Genomic DNA, 21,470 nt, shown 5'->3' on the forward strand with positions numbered 1-21,470 from the left:
GGTTCAAGACCACCTGATGGAACTGAACATGTACAAGGCTATGGGGCCTGATGCATCCCAGGGTCCTGAAGGAACTGGCAGAGGTACTTACCAAGCCACTCTCCATCACACTTGAAAAGTCAAGGCAGTCAGGCAGAGTCCTTGGTGACTGGAAAAATGGAATTGGGGGTTCTGCTGGACAAAAAGCTTGACATGAGCCATCAGAGTGTGCTTGCAGCCCAGCAGACCAACTGCATCCTGGGTTGCATCAATAGATGAGTGGCCAGCAGGTTGAGGGAGGTGATTGTCTCCCTCTGCTCAGCCCTTGTGAGGCCTCACCTGAGATGCTGCATCCCGGTCTGGCATCCCCAACACAAGAAGGATGTTAAGAGTGGTTCCAAAGGAGGGCCACAAAGATAAGGGCTGGAGCACCTCTTCTGTGAAGAAAGGCTGAGAGAACTGGGGTTGTTCAGCCTTGAGAAGAGAAGGCTCAAGGAACCTTAATTGCAGCCTTTCAGTACTTAAAGGTGGTTTATAAAAAGTTGGAGAGCAACTTTTCACATGGAATAAGGGGGAATGGTTTTTAACTAGAAGAGGAGAGATTTACATTAGATCTTAGGAGGAAATTCTTTACAAAGAGAGTGATGAGGCACTGGAACAAATTGCCCAGAAAAGCTGTGGATGCCCCATCCCTGGAAGTGTTCCAGGCCAGGTTAGATGGGGCTTTGGGCAACCTGGTCTGGTGGAAGGTGTCCCTGCCCATGGGAAGGGGTGGGAACTAGATGGTCTTTAAGATCCCTTCCAACCCAAAATGTTCTGTGATACTATGATTCTATGCTTAGGGACATGAAAACAACAATGAAAATATGGCTTAGATAAACTAGAAAGTCTCTGCAGAAAATACATTCCCGAAGGCTTTGGGGGTTTCAGGATGGCAGCTTATTAGTGGAAACTGATTGTCATGGCTTTGAACTAAAACCCTTCTAGCTCCTGAGAGCTGTTTTGGCTTGCTTGTGTAATAAAGGCATGATTCACAGAAAACATCTTTGACATTTTTGGGCCATGTAAGAACCAGCACACTGTATTTACTAGGTCCATGAGTAGCTAACATATTGAATGAAATCCTAACCTTGCTGAAATAGATGAGAATTCTTCCTTGATTTCACAGTCAGGATCTCACCATACCACCACAGCAACAGTAAATAAACAAGTATAATTCAATCACTCTATGGTGTTCTTGAGATCACAGCAGGAACAGACAATTTTTGACTTGCATCATCCAATTCTCAATGTGTAATATCTAACCCTCCAACATTTTTGTGACATAAACTGCATTAAAATTGAAGATTTATATTGATCTGGAATGTGAGCAATGATAGCGGACACTCCCAGTTCTTATGTCTTTTCTGACCTGTTTAAGTTATACAGCTTTAGAAATTAACTTTGCAGGAGTCATCCAGCAAAATTAAAGGGGGACAGTATTTAATTCCCTGAGCACTTTCTTCTCTGATGTAGGGAAAAAAAAAAAAAAAAAAAAGAGGAAGAAGAAGTGAAGCAAACGATGAGAGGCTGCATCTCCTATGATATAAAGAAGGAGAGGACAGAGCATTGTAGGGACACAGAAAACCTAAAGAGTTTAAAGGACCATTCCAGAGAGGAAATAAGTCACCTGTTATCAAACGTTTCATGTAGCATCATGCTGACAAGATTCTTACATGTTGTAATACATACACGTCTTGTCTGTATGTATAAAATACTGAGGTGTCTTGGATTCACATCACAAAACAGGGCCACAGCATGAAGACCGGCACTGTTTACTATCTTTACCAGTGACATGGACAGTGAGACTGAGTGCACCCTCAGCAAGTTTGCCAATGATGCCAACTTGTGTGGTGCAGTCCACGTGCTGGAGGGAAGGGATGCCATCCGAGGGATCTGGACAGGCTTGAGAGGTGGGCCTGCACAAACCTCATGGAATTCAACAAGGCCACGTGCAAGGTTCTGCATCTGGGCTGGGGCAATCCCTAGCACAAATACTGGCTGGGCAGAAAATGGATTGAAAGCAGCTCTGAGGAGAAGGACCTTGGGGGTTGATGAGAAGCTCAACATGAGCCAGCCAGGTGTGCTTGCAGCCCACAAAGCCAAATGTATCCTGGGCTGCATCAAAAGTAGTATGGCCAGCAGGTCAAGGGAGGTGATTCTCCCCTCTGCTCTGCTCTCATGAGACCCTGCCTGGAGCATTGCATTCAGCTCTGGGGCCCCCAGCACAAGAAGGAAATGGACATATTTGAATGAGTCCAGAGGAGGGGCCATGAGGATGATCAAGGAACTGGCGCACCTCTCCTGGGAAGACAGACTGAAGGAGCTGGGGCTATTCAGCCTGAAGAAGAGAAGGTTCCAGGGAGACCTTATAGCGGCCTTCCAGTGCCTAAAGGGGGCCTACAGGAAAGCTGGGGAGGGACTCTTTTTCAGGTTGTGTAGTGATAGGACAAGGAGTAATGGCTTTAAACTAAAAGATGGTAGGTTTATATAAGATATTTTGAAGAAATCCTTCACTCAGTGGGTATTGAGGCACTGGCACAGATTGCCCCGAGAAGCTCTGGATGTCCCATCCCTGGAAGTGTTCAAGGCCAGGTTGGATAGGGCTTTGAGCAGCTTGGTCTAGTGGAAGGTGTCACTGCCAATGGTGGGGTTGGAACTAGAGGTTAGCCTTTAAGGTCCCTTCCAACCCAAACCGTTCTATGATACTATGATTCTATGATTCTATGATTCTATGATTCTGCAAGGGTGCTTCTACTGGTATTTCACAGAATCACAGAATCACAGAATTTCTAGGTTGGAAGAGACCTCAAGATCATCGAGTCCAACCTCTGACCTAACAATAACAGTCCTCCACTAAACCATATCCCTAAGCTCTACATCTAAACGTCTTTTAAAGACCTCCACGGATGGTGACTCCACCACTTTCCTGGGCAGCCCGTTCCAATGTCTAACAACCCTTTCGGTAAAGAAGTTCTTCCTAACATCCAACCTAAAACTCCTCTGGCGCAACTTAAGCCCATTCCCCCTTGTCCTGTCACCAGGCACGTGGGAGAACAGACCAACCCCTACCTCGCTACAGCCTCCTTTAAGGTACCTGTAGAGAGCGATAAGGTCGCCCCTGAGCCTCCTTTTCTCCAGGCTGAACAAGCCCAGCTCCCTCAGCCGCTCCTTGTAGGACTTGTTCTCCAGACCCCTCACCAGCTTTGTTGCCCTTCTCTGGACTCGCTCAAGCACCTCGATGTCCTTCTTGTAGCAAGGGGCCCAAAACTGAACACAGTACTTGAGGTGCGGCCTCACCAGAGCCAAGTACAGGGGGACAATTTGGAGCACACTACAAAGCAGGGCTTGGAAAATCTCCTATATGACACAAATTCACTACCTGATTTTTATTTTTATTTTTTAACAAAAAGAGGAGAAACAGTTCCCTAAACCCCCTACTCTCCTCATAAGACAATATACATATGGTAAAGCCAGGTTTGCTTGAGAAAAACAGAAATTACTGTCAGATCCACCAGAAAAGCCATAGTAGATTCGGAGACATTCAAATTATGCAATACTGGCTTGACTACAGGCATGCTTTTTTTCATGCTCCCTGTTCTTGAACTATTCAGACAGAATAGAGATTTGCTGCACTATAACTACATTGGTGAGTCTTAGTTAAAACAAACAAAACCCACACTGAGAAGGAGCAATAAAAAAATGTTTGACAATAAAGTACCATGAAAGCTAAAACACACGCCAAATGCAAAATGATTAACACAAGCTATTCATCAGCTCCAATTTTATCATTCTCCCAAAGTCATGACATGAAGTCATATAATCTTTTGCATTTTGATGAAATCCAGGATAGGTTCTTTGGCTGTTTTTCAGACCTCTGCTATGGCTCATATTTTCTGTTTTTACAGTTTGATCATAAAGACTGATAGTTCTTCTGAAAAATCTGTGTAAAACAAGTCATACTCAGCAAAGTTCATCCTCTAACTTTTGCATACAAAGAGCTTATTTAACTGTGGCTATGTCTTTATATGTGAGGTATGTGAAAGTGATTTTATATGTTTTTTAAACAATTTCTGTTGTTTTGACCAAATCTCTATTTTATTTTTTTTTTCCCCCAGGAAAAACTTACTGCATCCAAAACAGTAGGAAATGTATAAAGTAGGATAATGTAGGCATTTTTTGTCTCATTCATCTCATTTGTGTTCCTCTCTGAGAATATAATTTCCTATCACAATGGGATTTTAAGCACAGGAATCATAGAAACCTGCCCAGCACCTCAATTTCAAGTTCCAGGTGATGACATGCTCAAAAATCTCAACTTTTGGAAACAAATTCCCTCAAGACCTTGAATAAAAATCTAAAAAAACTCAACTTACTGTTCTTGTTAACAATCCCTGCAAATACCCCTTCCTACTCTATGTTCCACATCACAAAACAACATACACGGGCTGAAGTTTGACTGGAAAATAACCCCAGAACACACTGTCCATTGAGTATCATGAAGAACATCACAGTCTAAAAGGCAGAAGTATGACTGAAAGGAGGACAAGAAGCTGTATGCACATGCATATAACCACAGTAAAAGCAGTCTTTCACAATGCAGTGTGCTTGTTGCTAGAGGTTTTAAGTTGAGAGTTTGCGGAGTTCAGAAGCCACAAACAATTGGAGAATAGTAGGCACAAAAGCAGACCAGACACCTTTTCTGGGGCTATTTTACTGCTTTATGTCAAAACCTTTGTCACTGAATGTTACCACGTCTGTCTTCTAAATTGCTAACCATGGCAAATACCAACACCTGGCCTCATCAGTGGATTTAATGAAAGATGGGAAAGAAGGGTTAAATGATGTTAATGCCAAATGTATTTCTAGTCACACAACATGGGAAGACCCTCTTCTTTTATTTCCAGTTATTCAGGTAAGAGAGGTCTCCCTGCTATTTATCTATGAAATTATTGGCAAAAATGTGGGCTTGCCCCCAGAAAATAATTAACATCCATGGTTGCTGCTATAGTACTGAACTATCTCCTTTTCTATCTACATTCTGTCCCCATAACATCATTATATTCACAGTCCTGCAGTAGTCAAAGAATGAGCTGTGTTTTAATACATCTTTTTTTTTTTAAAGTAAGGCAAAGGAAGTGTAACAAACTGTGTCAGAGTTTTGTGAGCTTTCTGGCTAGTATACAGCTAATGAATGAGGGCAACTGAATCAAATCCATGCAGTCAGCAACCAAATTATTAATATTAAACAATGGATGAATTTGCACAATAATCATTAACCAGACCTCCAAGCACTACATCTAAACTAAAAAAAATAAAAAATAAAAAAAAATGCCCATAAGTACCAGAAGGGTTTCAAAAGTCACATGTTCTTGGAACACGGGTATTCCCAAACAAAGTCTCACTGTTGAAGGGCAACAAGGGCAACATCCTCAAATAATTCCAGAGCAAATGACTCATCAGAAAAATCTTCCAAACCAAACTCTCCATAACATCAGCACCCTCTCTCTAAGGGTCATCTCTACTTCAGGCTGTTTTAACTAATCCCTCTCTCTCAATCTCTCTCTGTCCATCTATTTTATAGTTTGTTGTACTGGAGCTCCCTTTTGTTTTCCTTTTCTTCCTTTTCTCCGGAAGATGCTTCTTTAACTGGAAAGGAACAAATACTGGATTAGGAAAGAAAGCTTGGAACTAAACTCCTCTGAAGTCCGTCTCTTCAACCACAAGGTTTAATAAAAGCATGCTTAATCTGAGGTTGATATTGATACTGACATCTCATAGAATATCAGGCAATGTGTTAGGCCTACTTCCAAAGCACTTGACATTTAGGGATTAAAATAACCTCCTCAACTCAAACCTGAAAACCATGCAAGACAAGCCTTATTCAAATCTAAGCTTTGTCTAGTAACAATTAGAATATTCTATGCAAGAGTAAAAGAGATTTCTCTGGGACTAGGTCTAAAACCTGTAAGGAAGGACTGCAGAAATCATCTCCAGTTGCTTCCTTTGGACTTTGCCTTCCTGAATACAGGTTAAATACCTTATGTCATGTACACTGATGAAAATGGCCATAAAAGCAAAGGTTAAGTATTCTCAAAATTCTTTGGAGAAGGCAAGAAAAACAATGAACTTCATATGTCACAAAGTCATGTCACGGTGCACAATAATAAAGCATTTGTATGCTATGAAGGCAGCTTAATACACTGGTAAAAATATCTATAAAATGTTAACAGAAAGTTACACTACTCCACCTGGTTGCAGCCTCTCATAGGCTAATTCTGACTGATAATCGTACTTCTTTTACAAGAATTATATAATCTATACAACGGCATCTAATCACAATCTCCACATTTCACAAGAAAAAAAATCTGAATAAAAAATCATAGTAAGAACTTGATAAGAACTAAGATGAAAAAGAACCAGTCTTAAGTATAACTTATTTTCCATTACCATTTCAACTCTACAGCCAAGAGGACAATGAAAAAATACAAACTGGAGTGCTGCAAAACACAGCATTGCCTGATCTTGACCTCTAAATGTTTCTGTGTATTTCATTGGTATGTGTGTTGTTTGTAAACCTGGATTGGAAAACAGTGACTTGCATCTTTCTAATATCACACAGCCTATTGAACTATTTTCTAGCAGCATACATAGGACCTTGCAGATATTCCACCATGGTTGCCAGTTAATGAGGCCACGTCTTAGGAGAATAAAATTGAGTTAGAAAAAGAATTGAAATAAATTCAGCATAGGAGTCTGTGAAGTAATTTGGAAATAAATTCCTTCCTGGCAAAGAGCAAAGCAAACACTTTGTAGCGACCATAAGAAGGGTTTGAGGAAAGCATTTGGGCATTGAATTATCATGAATTTACTCTACAGGTCTAAAAGTTAGTGAATTGTATTAACAACCAAGCCATTGGCTTGGCTATTATACCCAAAGAGAGTCTGTTAGGCCTCTGGAAGCCATTATTCTTAATACTTTGCCAGTCTTTTTTTTTTTTACCAGGCTACTATTACAATGCTGATAATCATGACATTAAGGAACTGTCAGCTGGAGATTTATTTTGTGTGCAAATCTGAACTTGTTCAGTAAACTTCTTGTAATACATTTGGAAATCTGGTGCCCCAGTATGTTCCACCAATTCCACGTATTTTGTATATCTAAGCATAATGCAAATAACCAGACACTCTGGTTGGTATTGTGGCTAGAGAACAGGCTTTTGCCTCAGTAGTTTACTATTATAGACGTAGTGAACATATATTGGAATGGAAAATCTGTGCAAGTATGGCAGCTAAGTACTCACTTGAATAAATGCCACTCAATTATCCAACATTTTGAAGGCAGTCCCCATTGTGCTTATAATGCTCGCTAGTCTTCTATAAGACAGTGACATTACATAGATCTGCATGGTGGCAACTTTTGTGTTCAAGGCATTAGTTTGATTATAAAAACAACAGCTCACCTGTACTTCAAAACTTGCAGGTACTTCAAAATACAGTAAAGTGCCCCACTTAGTAGTTTCTACCTTGGTAAACATGCTATACTCCACAGCTCCCTTTCTTTTTATATCCATGTTTGAACAGATTTGCTTATAGTATAGCTTCTCTAAGAACTGTTTAATGTCATTTTTGCAGACTGGTGTATTTTGATACACAATGAAGACAAAATAAATCATCTAAAATGCAACTTAGGGAGACAAGAATTATTCTCTTCATTTTCCAGTTCATTTTACAAAGTCAAAAGATGGGAATGCATCATAAAGGAAGCTCCACCATGTTTTAAACATTCTGTTTATAATGTGAGCCTATTTCAGTCTACATTACTGAATGTAGCATCATTCACCTTTAAATATGCAGCTTATTATATCTCATATTTTTTCTGCCTTCATTTTTTTTTCAATTTATATTTGTCATTCATTTTCTTTTTATTATTATTATTATTATTTTATATTTCCTTCTTTTTTCCCTCCTTCCCACACCACATGCTTTCTTCCTTATTCTTTTCTTCTCTCTTAACCTGTCATATAACTTCTCCTTCCTACAGAAATATAGCCAGACCTCAGGTGAAGCAAGTCAACTGCTAAATACACAGTCACTTATAGCAAGAAGTGCACACCTGCTGAATCTCACACACCACATCAGGTTTATTCAGTTGACTTTGAACAACCCTACTGTGACATCCATGTCTCCAGGACATGGTTTCTTGGTGCATCTCTTATTCTGAGTTCAGCAGGTTGCCTGACACATACACTACATATGTCTAGCACAAGATGCTGCAAAAGTGAGAAGCTACAGCAGACAAGTTGTGTACACCCTGACTGCTCCAAGGAACAATTCCTTGGGAAAGTACGTTTACTACAGCAGAATGCTGACCCAACACACGGCACTCATCTCATCCATCTTCATGAAGTAATACATTAAACATACAGCTCACTACAGTGTCAACACATGTCGAATTTCAGATTTGAGTAAGAGAAAAAGATCAATTGTGTTTGTGCATGTATCCATGCAGTTACATGAGGAATGTACTGAAAAATTTCAGTAACAGGATCAAGTCAATGACTAGGCTACTATATGATTCCTTGACAATCCTGCCAACTCATACGAAAAGGAAGAACCAGTATGAATTCTTCATCATGAGCTGTCCAATACACAGAAAAATGATACAACCTCCAAATAACTCTTGGAGCTATTCATTTACCTGTAGTTTCTCACACCGAACCACAACAAATTATAAATAGATGCTTTTCAGTAATAGTGTATAAAAAATGGAAAACTGGACCTTTTTTTTTTTTTTTTTACTATATGGCAACATATTTTTTGTGTATGTTTTGTATTTTAGTATGTGATATGCCTTTGTTACTTTGAATTACACGAATTAGAGAAAAAATGCCAGTGCTTTAAGCTGCAACTTACACATGCAACTAGATTGATGGGCAAGTTATGGTACAAGTAATGTCATTTTTTTATTCAATACATAGCAAAATGTAAGTGATAAAATTAATTAGATACAAATTTGTTCTTCAACAATAGGCAGCTGATTACAGATAAGTGGAGCCATTTATTCAGACACACTCAGATGGAAAATGTGGGGAAAAAAAATCAAATTCTATTACTGTTATCACTATCACACCAAATTCAGTAGAACAAGTGAAGTTTTTTAATTGCCTCCTAATTAACCTGCTTTGATGGTGGTTTAAGTTCACAAAAATCAAAATGACTTCTGAAATTCCCCCCCTTATTGGAAGAAAGTAGTCATTTTAAAACTCTAAAAAGCTTGTTTTGATTTCATATACACTCCCTGAATTAGTGCTACAGATCCCAGCACGTCACAGGCATCAAAGTGGATACTTCTCCTACTATAAGTTAAAGAATTAATTGCCACCAAAGAATGGCTAGGACTCATAGGATATTAGTGCCCAACAGTATCAACCCTTCATTGAAAATGTTCTTCCCATGTTACAGCTAGAGTGTATTATGGAAATATGCAGTTTCATCACCTCACATTGTAACACTTTTTAGTTATGGCTTTTAAAATAGTAGCATGGGGATGCTCAGTTTTTGTGAAATAGATAAAGAAAAAAAAAAAAGTCATCAGAAGAGATTTCTCTCTTCTCCTGTATTTCTTTGTCTTTAAACTAGTTGCAGTAAGAAGTAACTTACAGTATATTTCACATCACATGTCATTTTTAAAATCTGTTTGATTAGGACATGTATCTGAAGTTAAAAGGATCAAATCTTAGTTTCTCTGATTCAGTAAGAGATTCATCATTTATTTAAGCGGGATAGACATAATCAATGTAGAAAAAGATATAGTTTGTTTCTACTTAAATTAATTGTAGGAAAATGGTCACACGTCCAACAAAAAGAACAACTGACAACAGTTCCAGTGGGATAAAAATAATAATGACATGTTGATATAAATTGACACAAGAAAGGAAGTCTTACAGTCCTCGTTACAATTCTTGGAGACTGAACAAATAGGTACTTCATGGCTTTATTTTCCACAAGTCCGTTCTGGTACTATCTTTCCTGAAATCTCTGCTGGATGATTACACCTCACTGATGAAGATCCTCAGGTGTCCAGTGATCCTCAGGTGGCTCTGCACCTCTCTAGCACACTTCTTTAGGTACAATAACCTTTCCCAACATGAGACAGGGAAACACAGACACAAAGACTTTGAGGAAATACATCCTTCCTTTTCATGTATTCTGCCCATTCAAAATTTTTCAAAACACCCCCAATGTTCTTTGTAATATTTCTGTCACCAAAAGATCAAAATAAGAATATTGAGGGATACAAACATTCTGTCACTGCTGCAGATAAAATGTTACAAATAGCTCTGTTACATTATAACCATCTCATTTATAGCTTGCTGGACAAATAAATAAATAAATAAATAAATAGATTTTCTTTTAACTGCTTGATTTTTAAGGAAAGCATGAAGTTTAAAAAAAAAAAAAAAGTGAAGTTTAAAATTACTGATCCTGTAATAAAGTTCTGGTAGGAGAATGTAATTGCATTAATATTATAAGAGATCAGTATAATCTGAATTTTGCAGCACTACGTTCAGCCATCAGTTCCACCTGATCTACTCCCAACAAGATTCACTTACTTGGGTAGGGGCTACAGATACACTGCAGGTACTGAATTGTGTTACACAAAAATGGTTGGCGGTAGAATAGAGTAACGACCTCTTGCTGTACGGTCAGACTGCATTCCCAGCAGGGAAGTTTACAACAATGCTTATTCTCACAAACTCCACAAAACGCAGGCACTCAGGAGCTAGTAAAACTAGTGTGTAGGATAACAGCTGTGCAAAACATCTGTCCAGCAATTTCATTCACTGACATTGTCAGCATTTCACCTTTCCATGCAATCTACAGTCCACTTAATAAGATCCTAATTACCCCAAGATTGTGTGGGTGATGTGTTAGTTAGTAAGGGAGAAAAGCAGAAACTTTTCCTTACTCTATTCTTACTTTAAAATGAAAGCACCACATCAAGTATCATCTGCAAATTCCTTTATTTTCTCTTGGACTTTGAAGGTATAGACACCTCTTTAAAATGTGTGTGAACCTTCTAAGAAGATTCCCAGTTCTTAAGCTATCGATCACAATCTTTGAGGAACGTAAAGGCAGTCATCCAGCTGGCAGCACAGGAAGCAACACAAAGATCCTGCTGGTAAACAGGCACCAAGAAGAACCTCCCTAAATCCTCATAGCAATGTCATAGCTGGGATGTCTTCCCACATCCATCAGATCACAGCTTCAGAAATCTTAACTACGATGTTTTTTCAAGTCCTTCCAAAGGCTTCTTTGTAGAACTGTAATATAAACATTATCTAATGGGGTATTCTACCCAGCCTTCAGCTGTCTTTGTATAAGTGGTAAGGCTTTCTTTTAGATCCTGTTTGCCTGCCTCATTGCAAGCATCTGAAATGTCTTAGACTGGGACAAGATGCCCATGTTTTCACAAATGATTCCTAGTTTAGTTGTCTTTGCACATTGGAAAGTGATTTGCTCTTTTCCCTTTGTTCCAGTACCAGGAGACCAAACACCCATAGACTAAAAGTAATTGATCTGTTTACAAAGCTTTATGGCACCAGGTCAAATGGAGCCATCATCACTGTCTAGGAAATCAAGCTCTTATTTTCACTACATGCTATACTCTCTACTACTATCATAGACTATCAAGACTGCTAGCATTCTTCTGTAAAAAAAAAAATAGGAAGTTCTTCATGATGGCAACACTTAGGTTTCATACTTTTTATATCACACCTTTGTCTGGTTTCAATAATTCTGCTGGGAGTTTTCACTGATTTTCAGCATTTTGAATTTTTGGCTCCTAAAATATACCGAACAAGCTACGAGAAGCAGCAGTCTCCTCCTGTTGTTCCATACATGTATTCTACTTCTTAACTCATTTTCATTTCCCCTTTTCGTTCACAGAGAGGTATGAGTCGGTCAGGAACATACAACCCACAAGATGTGGCTGATGGGAATACTTGTGTATGGCACAGGTATTTTGTGTTTTATGCCTAGCGTTCATGGAAATGGAAGGAGAACACAATGAGAAACACAGCTTGGTCCAGCAAGGGTCCAGTAACACAGCTAAGCCAGCAAACTGTTTCACTGAAGTTAGTGCACCTATTGCTATATGCAATGAACTCACACCACAGATGGAGGTTGGCACTGCTTACCTGCTGGAGGGTCAGCATACATTTCAGTGCTTTGTCAGAGCAGGGCTTGCTTAGTCCGTACTTTACAGGATTAAATTCAGACAGCCCACCTTTTATAATCTGATTACAGAGCTTCCATAAAAATGAATTCTGGTCCAACTCCAGCGAGGTTGAATTGGGCAAAAATGTTTCTATACATGGAATAAAATAACTGTAGTGTGCTGAACTCTCACATCATTATTCTTTTTCCAACTTTCATTTGGGTCATTGTTGCAATCCAACAAAGGAGCAACAAATAAAACATGTTTCTATGCCAACAAAATAAGAATTATATATGATTTTATTTTCCAAATTGCTATTTATCTACGATATATCTTTTTCCACAAGGGTGCTTTTTTTTTTTTTCTCCTGTGTTCAGAACAAAAATCTAATTGTACCTCATGTCTCAAATTACTAAAAATTGTCTTATAATTATCTTCTAACAAGTATTTTGCTAGAAGTATGTTTATTGGTATCACGAGAAGCACATTAAAATGTTCCAAACTCAAAAGACCCTTTGATTTCTTTATTAAAATAATTCAAGTTACATTCAACAGAAATCAAATTTTATGTTTAAAGTGCTTTTCTTTTCTACTTTTTACAAAGCAGTACAGAAACAACAAAAGGAAAAAATGCACTCTTCCTTCCTTTCTATCTGGGCACTTCTCTGGTTTCCATCACATAGATCGGAAGTATCATCTAGTTAAAGAAAAATAACAGGAGAGTTGCCAGTGTACTGATCCAGAAACGGGGTGAGCCAGAACACACAAAACCCTTGGTGCTGTAATTTCACTGAGCAATAAAGCCCTCCGTCCTAACAGCACCATAAACTGCAGGTCCTCTACGTGACTACAGGTTATGTTTTGCAGGTCATCTTACACAAAACGGTGCTTTAGAGGAATACTTTGGCCAGTTCTCTTTATCATAACCTGCGTAAAACAAGACTGGCGGTGGTTAATGACAATCGGGTACCCCTCCTGCGGTCCCTGCTCCGCCGGACAGGGCACGGACGCTGACCCAGGGACCCAGCGCGGAGGGCAGGGAGGCACCGGAGGGGAGGCTGCGGAGCACCGGGGGAGGCTCCGTGCTTCTGCCCCCGGGGAGCCCGGGGAAGACCCGCTCAAGCAGAGAGCCGGGTTTGCGTGCGAGGGAGGAGGGCAATCCCCTCGCCGTCCCCATCTGGCTCCCATCCTCCCAGGCAATCCGCACACCACCACCATCTTTCCTCAGACAAAGCCGACCGAGCCCCGAACTTGGGTGGCGATGAAGGCAACGGGGAAACTTCCCGGGGCACGGGGGGGCCAAACCGGGAGGCAGCTGCGGGGCCGGGGTCGGAGCCGGGCCGGGGGGCGATAGCAGCGCGGAAAGTCCTCGGGAGCCGAGACCAGACAAAAGAGGGTGTAGCAGCTGCACGGAGAGAGGCAGCTCCAACACGCCAACTGGCTCCGCTCGGGAGGCACAAAGTCTATTTCTGGGAGGGGGAAAAATGAAAGAAAGAAAAGCCCCCCCTCCGTCCCTCTCCCCACCCTGCCAACCGCCCCAAAGCCGAGCGGGGCTACCAGCGGCTCGTCCCCAGCCCGCTCCCCGCTGGGGTCCGCGGCTGTGGGGGCGAGAGAGAAAGGGTGTCAAGCTCCGGGGTGCCCGGCAGCCCCCCCAGCCCGGCGCCCCTCCGCTTACCTGCGGGGAGGAGCGGGGTCTCACGGCGGGGAGCGCTGCGGGGCTGCTCCGGGGAGGCGGCGGCTGGCTCAGGGGGCGACCGGGCTCCCCGAGCTCCCCGAGCCCGGCCCCGGCGCCGCCGCCATCCTCGGCGAGACTCGGGCGGGGGCCGGCAGGCGGCGGGGCCGGGGCGGTCACTGCCGGCCGGGGGAGGACGCCCGGCGCCCGGGGGCTGCGCGCCCCCCCGCCGCCGCCACCGCAGGGCCAGCCGGAGGCGGCCGCCCCCTGCCCGCCCCGCGGCGACGGGCGGGTGCCATAGCAGCGGGGCCGCGGCCACCCCGGGGGGTGGGAGGGGGGCGTGGGCGGGCGGCGGCTCCCGGGCTGCAGAAAAGGGGGGAAAAAAAAAAAAAGGAAAAAAAATAAAAAATAAAAAAAAAAAACTTTGCCCGCTCCGCCGCGAGGTGCCCGGGCGCCGCCCCCGCCGCAAAGTTTCACTCGGCGAGCTGCCGGCTGCGGGCACGGCTCCCCGGGGACGGCGCCCCCAGCCCCATCGCCCGCTGCTCCCCGCGGGATGCGGCCGGAGGAAGAGGAGGAGGAGGAAGCGGGCGGGCACCAGGGAGCCCGCGGCGGGACGGGGCAGGGAAGTTTCCCCTCTCCCCGGGGAAAAGCGCAGCTCCCCGGTGCCAGGTGCCCGGTGCTGTCCCCGGTGCCCGGTGCCGGTGCCGTCCCCGGAGCCTCCCCGCGCCGCTCTGCCTCCGGCCCCGCCGGGCGGGCGCTTTGTAGGGAGCCCGGTCCCGCCCCGGCGGGCTGCGGGGCTCCGAGGCCGGGAAGGAGGAGCCGGCGGGCGGGGAGCGGCGCCCGGCGGAGCTCCGGGGGCTGTGGAGGCTGTGGGGGCACGGGGGGCTCGGCAGTGGGGCAGGACACCCTGCCGACCCCTTGTGAGAGCCAGGCGGGAGCACGGAGTGATTCACCCGGGTGGGTTTTGCCTCAGAGACAATGACACTTTTATGATTCAGCCTTTTTTTCTTTTTTCTCTTATTCATTTTTTTTTTCGCTTATTCTGGGGTTTTCCGGCTGCCCGCCCACCCCTCGTGTCCAGCCTGGGCTGGCACTGTTTAGGTACCTGCTGCTCACACCTTCCATTCAAGCCAAGTAAAGCCAGATGGGCTTGGGAGAGAGGGAAACTCCTGCCTGCATGGGAGCTCCCCACATTTGTAAGTCGGGCACATCTTTGGGAAGAAAAAAATGTGCTTCTTTGGAGTTGGTAGCTGCTTTTATTTGATTTTCAAAAATTGACTGGACTTCAAAGTTACCATCACCTTTTCTTACCATTATTTTACCTAACACTTCTCCTGAAAAGACAGAAAGCTACTGAGTTTGGCATCATCATACCTAAATTTACTTCAGGCAGCACTCTCCTGGAGATGGGCAGTGACCTAGGAGCTTCCACCCACCCTGCAATAGGCCCTCAACTCTTATGTGCATGCACTTTATTGTGCTGTACAGTGCAGAGCATTTGTCAGTTCTCAGTGTTCACTTTATGACTACGCTCCTGCCTGAGGCTGCAGCGGCTTCCACACTGAGTAGCCTCAGTTACCACCTTGCCCTAGCAAGAGGACATTTTATGCCACCAGCTCTGGACTAGCAAAGAGAAGAGAAACATAGAAACACGTTTAGAAGTTGGAAACACTGTGTTTCCAGCTTTCAGCATGTGTTGATTCAAGGGGGACGAATCTGCTTTCAAGTGTCAGATTTATACCTGTTCATTGGGGTGCTACCAGATTAGTAATTTGTTTTGTCCATCACATTGAGTGTATCTGATGCCAGCTAGTGAGAAGACAGTCTACAGACACGTGTGCTCAGGCTCTCTGAGACCCTGCTGTGCATCACTGGGAGGGAAGAAAGGGAAGATGTTTGTGTACACCAAATCCCTTTGATAGTCCATGTCTCTGCATAGAAAAATTCAGAAATTTTCTCTAGAATTTATGGAAAATATCACTGTGAAAGAGATGTGGAAACATTACCCTCCTGTGCTGCCAGTAGCTCATGAAACATGAATGAAGGGCATGATGTGAACCAGCACTAGTTTCACCACAGTTCATGTACTTATCCTGAAAAGATGGGGGCTTGTGGCACTGCAAGGAAAGTGATCTGCTCATGTCTTGCTAATGATCTCCATTTGTTTCCACTCCAACACCAGACAAGGTAGAGTATCACCACATCTTTATTTATATTTTCCTGCTGTAAGATACTTCTCAGATACCTCGTGTCCTTTTGGAAGTGCTGGCATTTAAAATAAATCCTCAGATGACTTATGCCCTCAACTGACCTCGCCTCCATAAAAAAGAGTTCAGAGATAGTGTGGTTGTGAGGACAGAATGAAGGGGCTGAGGGGCATTTCAGTAGTGCTACTAGGTGGGAAGCATCTCTGGGTTAGACAAACTTCCCCTTGCATTTGCAGTACGTGCATAAAAACTACTTTTACACTAAACTGCAGGGTTGTTGTTTTGTTACATGACCCACAAGTCATATGTATGAAAATAGGACAATCGTGATTTTTAAATGTAGGCAGCATGTTTTGTGTGAGCTTCCTGCTGATGTTAGTACAGCAAGAGCTGCCCATCCTCATGACAGACATCAGGGAGATGTGTCTTGCAGGCAAATGACACATGGCTTTGCTTCTTACCTGGGTTGTTTCTATTCTTTTAAAATTGTATTAATGCATTCTTAAAGAAAGCTGGTGCTTGCTCCTTTTCCTGCTTACAACAGTTTAATACTGATCTGACGACCATTGATTCAAGGGATTTACTCCTGATCCACAGTGGAAAAGACAGGAGAGAATAAGATACCGAGGCTCTTAAGATCTCAGTCATCTGCAAATCTCTGGATACTAAGCCACTGTCAAGACCAATATTCCAGGATTTAAAAGTCAACACCGATATTGCTCATGTCCAGTAAAACAAACATTTTAATGCATTAATTATGAAGGTGGTTGCTTCTGAGACTACAGCAAGAATCAGTAATTAGTGTCAATGAGTGAGATCCTCCCTTTCCATTTATTTAAAGGCGTGGAAAATTTTTATTTGAAAATTGTGTTGTTAGCAGCATTATTCTAGTTTCCCTTCCAACCTACATCTTTTAGTTCATAGTATGAAAAGTCATTCATTTCCTGTAATAAAAAAGTCAGTGGGTGGATTAAATGGTAAGCATGTCTTCTGTAAACTGAAGGCATTTAAAGAGAAGGCAGGCATTTTCGGTTCTTCCCCTTGGACAGGAACTTTTTCAAAGATTCAGACTCACTTCTTTGACTTTGTCTAGAACTTTGTTTGAATTTGGGACACTGAACTGTCCCATGCTGTAGGGCTACAAACATGACAATGTGAGTTTGGAACACAAATGTATTTGAAGGTTGAAGGGATCCCCACTAGTGTGAAGAACTGTAGTCAAATCTGGACCACTACAGGGAAAACAACCTTCATCACAAGTTTTTACCATAGTGTAAATAATACTGTGAATTACATAGCTTGCTTTCCATATTATATTAAGCTAAAATATTAGTCAAAAACTGTTATCCCTTAATTCTGAGGAAATCTTCAGTCTATCATTTGTTCATACTCTTTTTTTTTTTTTTCTTCAGTGTTATCAGTGTGAATTTGGTCTGCATAAGATATCAAGGGTTCCTTGGTGATAATGAATGTTAGTCAATAAATAATAACCATAGGACCACAAAATATGCATAGATCTCTGGCTAGCAGCTGTTTTCTGCCCCTAAAAATGCAAAATACAGATTCCTAGTCTGTACGTGAGCAAGTACTTAAGCAATAAAAGGCCTAAATAGTGTCTTAATATTAAATCACATGTAATCAGATGACACAAGCTGATAACTAAAATTCAGTCATAGAAAATCTGAATCCATCCCAATATTTTCCAACAGGAAAGAGAGTTAACAGTGTAGGTACTTCCATTACATACACACACAAAGTGACCTTGTATCTTTTACAATGTTTTCCCTTGAACTGAGACAGTAAAGTTTTTATTAAAGAAGCATGATGCACCCCAGGCTGTTGTTTAAACTTATGACTCTGTCACAGCTTCCCACCACCTATCTCTTCAAACAGGAGTCACCTTTCCTCACCCTCCAAGGTCTAGAAGGTCTTTGCCTCCTTTTCTGATCCCTTGCTATACTGGAAGATCAGGTCCTAGTCCCTGAGGCCAGTATATATGTGCATTACCAAGCTGCCAAGATGCTTGCTAAAATAAGCTGCCAAAATAATACAGGTGTAGATATATATATATTTTTATTTTTATTTTTTGTGATGCTGTACACTCTAAAGCTGTGTGGAGCATGAGATACTCCATGAGTATCAGTAAAGCTACTTCAGTGGTCTTCTTAGAGCAACAGCATAAAACTCCTTTCTCTATCACCTGTAATCTGTACCACCTAAATCTTCTGTAATCTTAGAATCATCTGTTATAAACTGTCTTTATCCTGCTGGAAGCTCTTTGTGGCAGACACCATCTTTTTTTTTTTTTGCATCTGTACAACACTGAATACAACGAGGTCCTGTTTAGCAGAATTATGGTACAAATATTTGCTCATAGCAACATAAAGCACAGAAAAAAAATGGGGGGGGGGGCAAGAAAATGTCAGAATTGCATAAAAGGATTTTGGCATGAGTCACTATGCTAACAATAATTAAATAGCACAGAATACAATGTGATTTAGCACTTATTGGCTTGAGCTTTGTCTTGAACAGTTTCTGAAGCTAGTGAGAATGCAGATAGAAATATCTGGTTCCAAATGATTTGCAATATGTAAAAAGACTGATTTAACTTCATGCTTTCATATGATCCAACTTTTTTAAAAAAAAATAGACAGATAAGATTTAACACTCAGCTCTCCAGCTATGACAAAAATGTGTGTATGTTAAAAATAAACCTTTGAAAATCATGTCAGTAGCCTCTGTAAATAGAAAGTAGACTTCTCTCTGTTCAGCATCTAGTGTGTATATGGCATTTCATATATAAAGAATTTGCTGGAATATCTACTGTTTACAGTTGTGAGAAACAAGTGTTTAAGTTTAATAGGTTTTATTTGAAATGTTTGTCTGTATAAAAGTGTTATTATGAATACCTGGACATGCTGGAATGTATAATATTGGTAACTAATAAAAAACACTGAAATTCTTTTATAGGAAGAGTATGATTGTTATGCATACATAAACAAAGAGACTCTGAAAAATACACCAAATAAAGAAAGTTAAATACAAATGAACTGGAACTCTTGTTTAATGTACAGGATATTGAAGAAAAAAGTCTTCCAAATGGTGTTTTATGTATTTATTTATTTTTATTATTATTATTTTATTTTGTTTTTAATAATTTAATGTAATTTAATTCAATTTAATTTTCAACTTCTTATTCATCAGTGCAATGTAAGTGCTTTGGCCTGTGTCTGGGACACTCTCTTGTGTTAGCATCTTTAAATTGCAGTACCATCATGAAAGGAAGATGGAAAGTAGTGTGTAAGCTTTCATGCCCATTACAGCAGAATCATAAATAATATGTTAACAGAATAACTTTTTTTTTAGAAGGAGCAAATACATAGAAAACATAATATTTTCTCAGATTACAAAATTGTTTGCAGCAAATACTTTTTCCCTTCTGCATTTAAGGTTTCCTGATACTTCATTATGAGTCAAAAACACAGCTCTTCTGTTTGGGCTGTTTCAAGCAAAGTAGGCGGGATGTTGGTACTACAGGTAGCATATTTCCCTGTTTGCATAAGGTCTTATCTCTGCATTTTAAATGCCAGCAGTAGTGCCAGGAAAAAAAAAAAAAAAAAAAGAGAAGAGAAGAGTGCTTACAGAACTGCCATCTTTCCATCATATATTTCCAGGAAGATAACAAAAAGCAACATAGGGTGTGATTTAACATTTAAGTTCCATAACAAGCTTTCCATGCATGTGCTGGTACAAGGAGTAGTCACACTATCTCCATACAAAATTCCACTGTGGACCTATAGGAAATCAAGTTCAAGTGAAGCAAAACTATTTTGGGAAAAGTACAGTTGCTATTCTGAATGAAAGTCTAAATAGTGGAAACCATATAATTTCTTCACAATTTTGAACTTTGCCATTGACTTGTTTTTTATGTGACAGATAGTAATTATCTGTGATCATTTTAGTTGTGGTGACGGTAAGTTCAGCCTTCATGTCATTTTATGCCGTCTTAAATTCTTTTTACTACTGTTGTGAGAAAAAGCCATGGTGCATTAAGAAAAGTTAATAGATGCCTCTCATCTGAATACTTGTATCAGTATTGAATTGCATTATTAAGAGAATTATCAATTATTCCTTCTATCTCCTACTACACAGAAACAAAAGCCATGTCTATGTAATACATTCTTATTATGTAAAATATGTAACTAATTACCTAGAAGTGCTACCAATTTGCTTCCTAAATATTATTGTTTCTAGACAAAAAAAGAAACTAGAACTGAACAATAGGTTACTTCATTATGAAGTATGAACGTGTTAAAAACCTTTTATGACATGTCTAGGTATGCATGTTTTTCTAATACATGAATTTTATAAAATGATAGATACCTCAAAGAAAGTGCACCTCTCCAATAGTCATTAGTACTTTATCCACAGTAATCACATGCCATTACTGCCCATCCTTGATCAAAGATCTAGATCTTAATGCCAAAATTATAGGAAATACTTTAGAAAAATAATGATGTTCCAAAAAAAAAAATTATCTTCAGCGTAGAAAACTGGAAGAAAATCACCTTTAGAGATTCCTACTATACTTCCTACTATATAGAGATTCTCAGGATAGGTTTTCAGGAAGCCACGTAGTAGTGGAGCACTGGAACATATTCTAGAGATAATGTGTTTTCATTAAGTCTAATTTGGTGTTTGAAGGTTCTTTCTGTGTAATGTGATTATGTGAGTCCTCTGAATAACTGAGTTCCACAGAGAGTCTAGAGAGAAGTTAGCTTTTATTCAAATGGTTAAAGAAGGTGCACTAAGTCTTAAACATTAGGTCAAAATGTACTGTAAATCACCAGTCATAATTTCCAAGCTCTATGAAGTCTATATTGTGAGTTATTGTTCTGTTAGTTTTCATGCCTGCTTCTGAAAGGCAAATGATGAATAAGTCCATAACAAAGATTACCAAGTGTGATAATTAATGCAGAATAACTGATAAAATCAGAAAATTATCATTTATTATGTGCATAATGATGGAAATAATATTAAAGCCTAATCCAGCATTTTAGATCCAACACAACAAAAATATGTAGGCTATAGGATATTTTACCTGATATTACAAGGATTTAACCCTGTATAAAAGAAACCCATAGATTTTATCTCAGCATTGAAATTTTATCTCACTGTCCAGTGTTAGCCACAGTTCTTTCTCCTTTTCCCTTTCCCTTTCCCTTTCCCTTTCCCTTTCCCTTTCCCTTTCCCTTTCCCTTTCCCTTTCCCTTTCCCTTTCCCTTTCCCTTTCCCTTTCCCTTTCCCTTTCCCTTATTTCTGAACCAGTAACTCAGAAAAAAGCAGATTC

At 40.9% G+C, this 21,470-nt stretch overlaps 1 protein-coding gene across 1 annotated transcript in view; it reads right to left on the reverse strand.

The window, feature by feature from the left end:
• TMEM200A (transmembrane protein 200A) overlaps nucleotides 1-14,678 on the reverse strand; it is a 59,006-nt gene extending 44,328 nt beyond the window's left edge. The window contains exon 1 of the mRNA XM_068677445.1: nucleotides 13,917-14,678. The gene's annotated coding sequence lies outside the window, so the exon portion shown is untranslated. The remainder of the gene's footprint in view (nucleotides 1-13,916) is intronic.
• Nucleotides 14,679-21,470: the final 6,792 nt, after the last annotated feature.

This window comes from Anas acuta, chromosome 3 (genome assembly GCF_963932015.1).
Source record: "Anas acuta chromosome 3, bAnaAcu1.1, whole genome shotgun sequence".
NCBI lineage: Eukaryota > Metazoa > Chordata > Aves > Anseriformes > Anatidae > Anas > Anas acuta.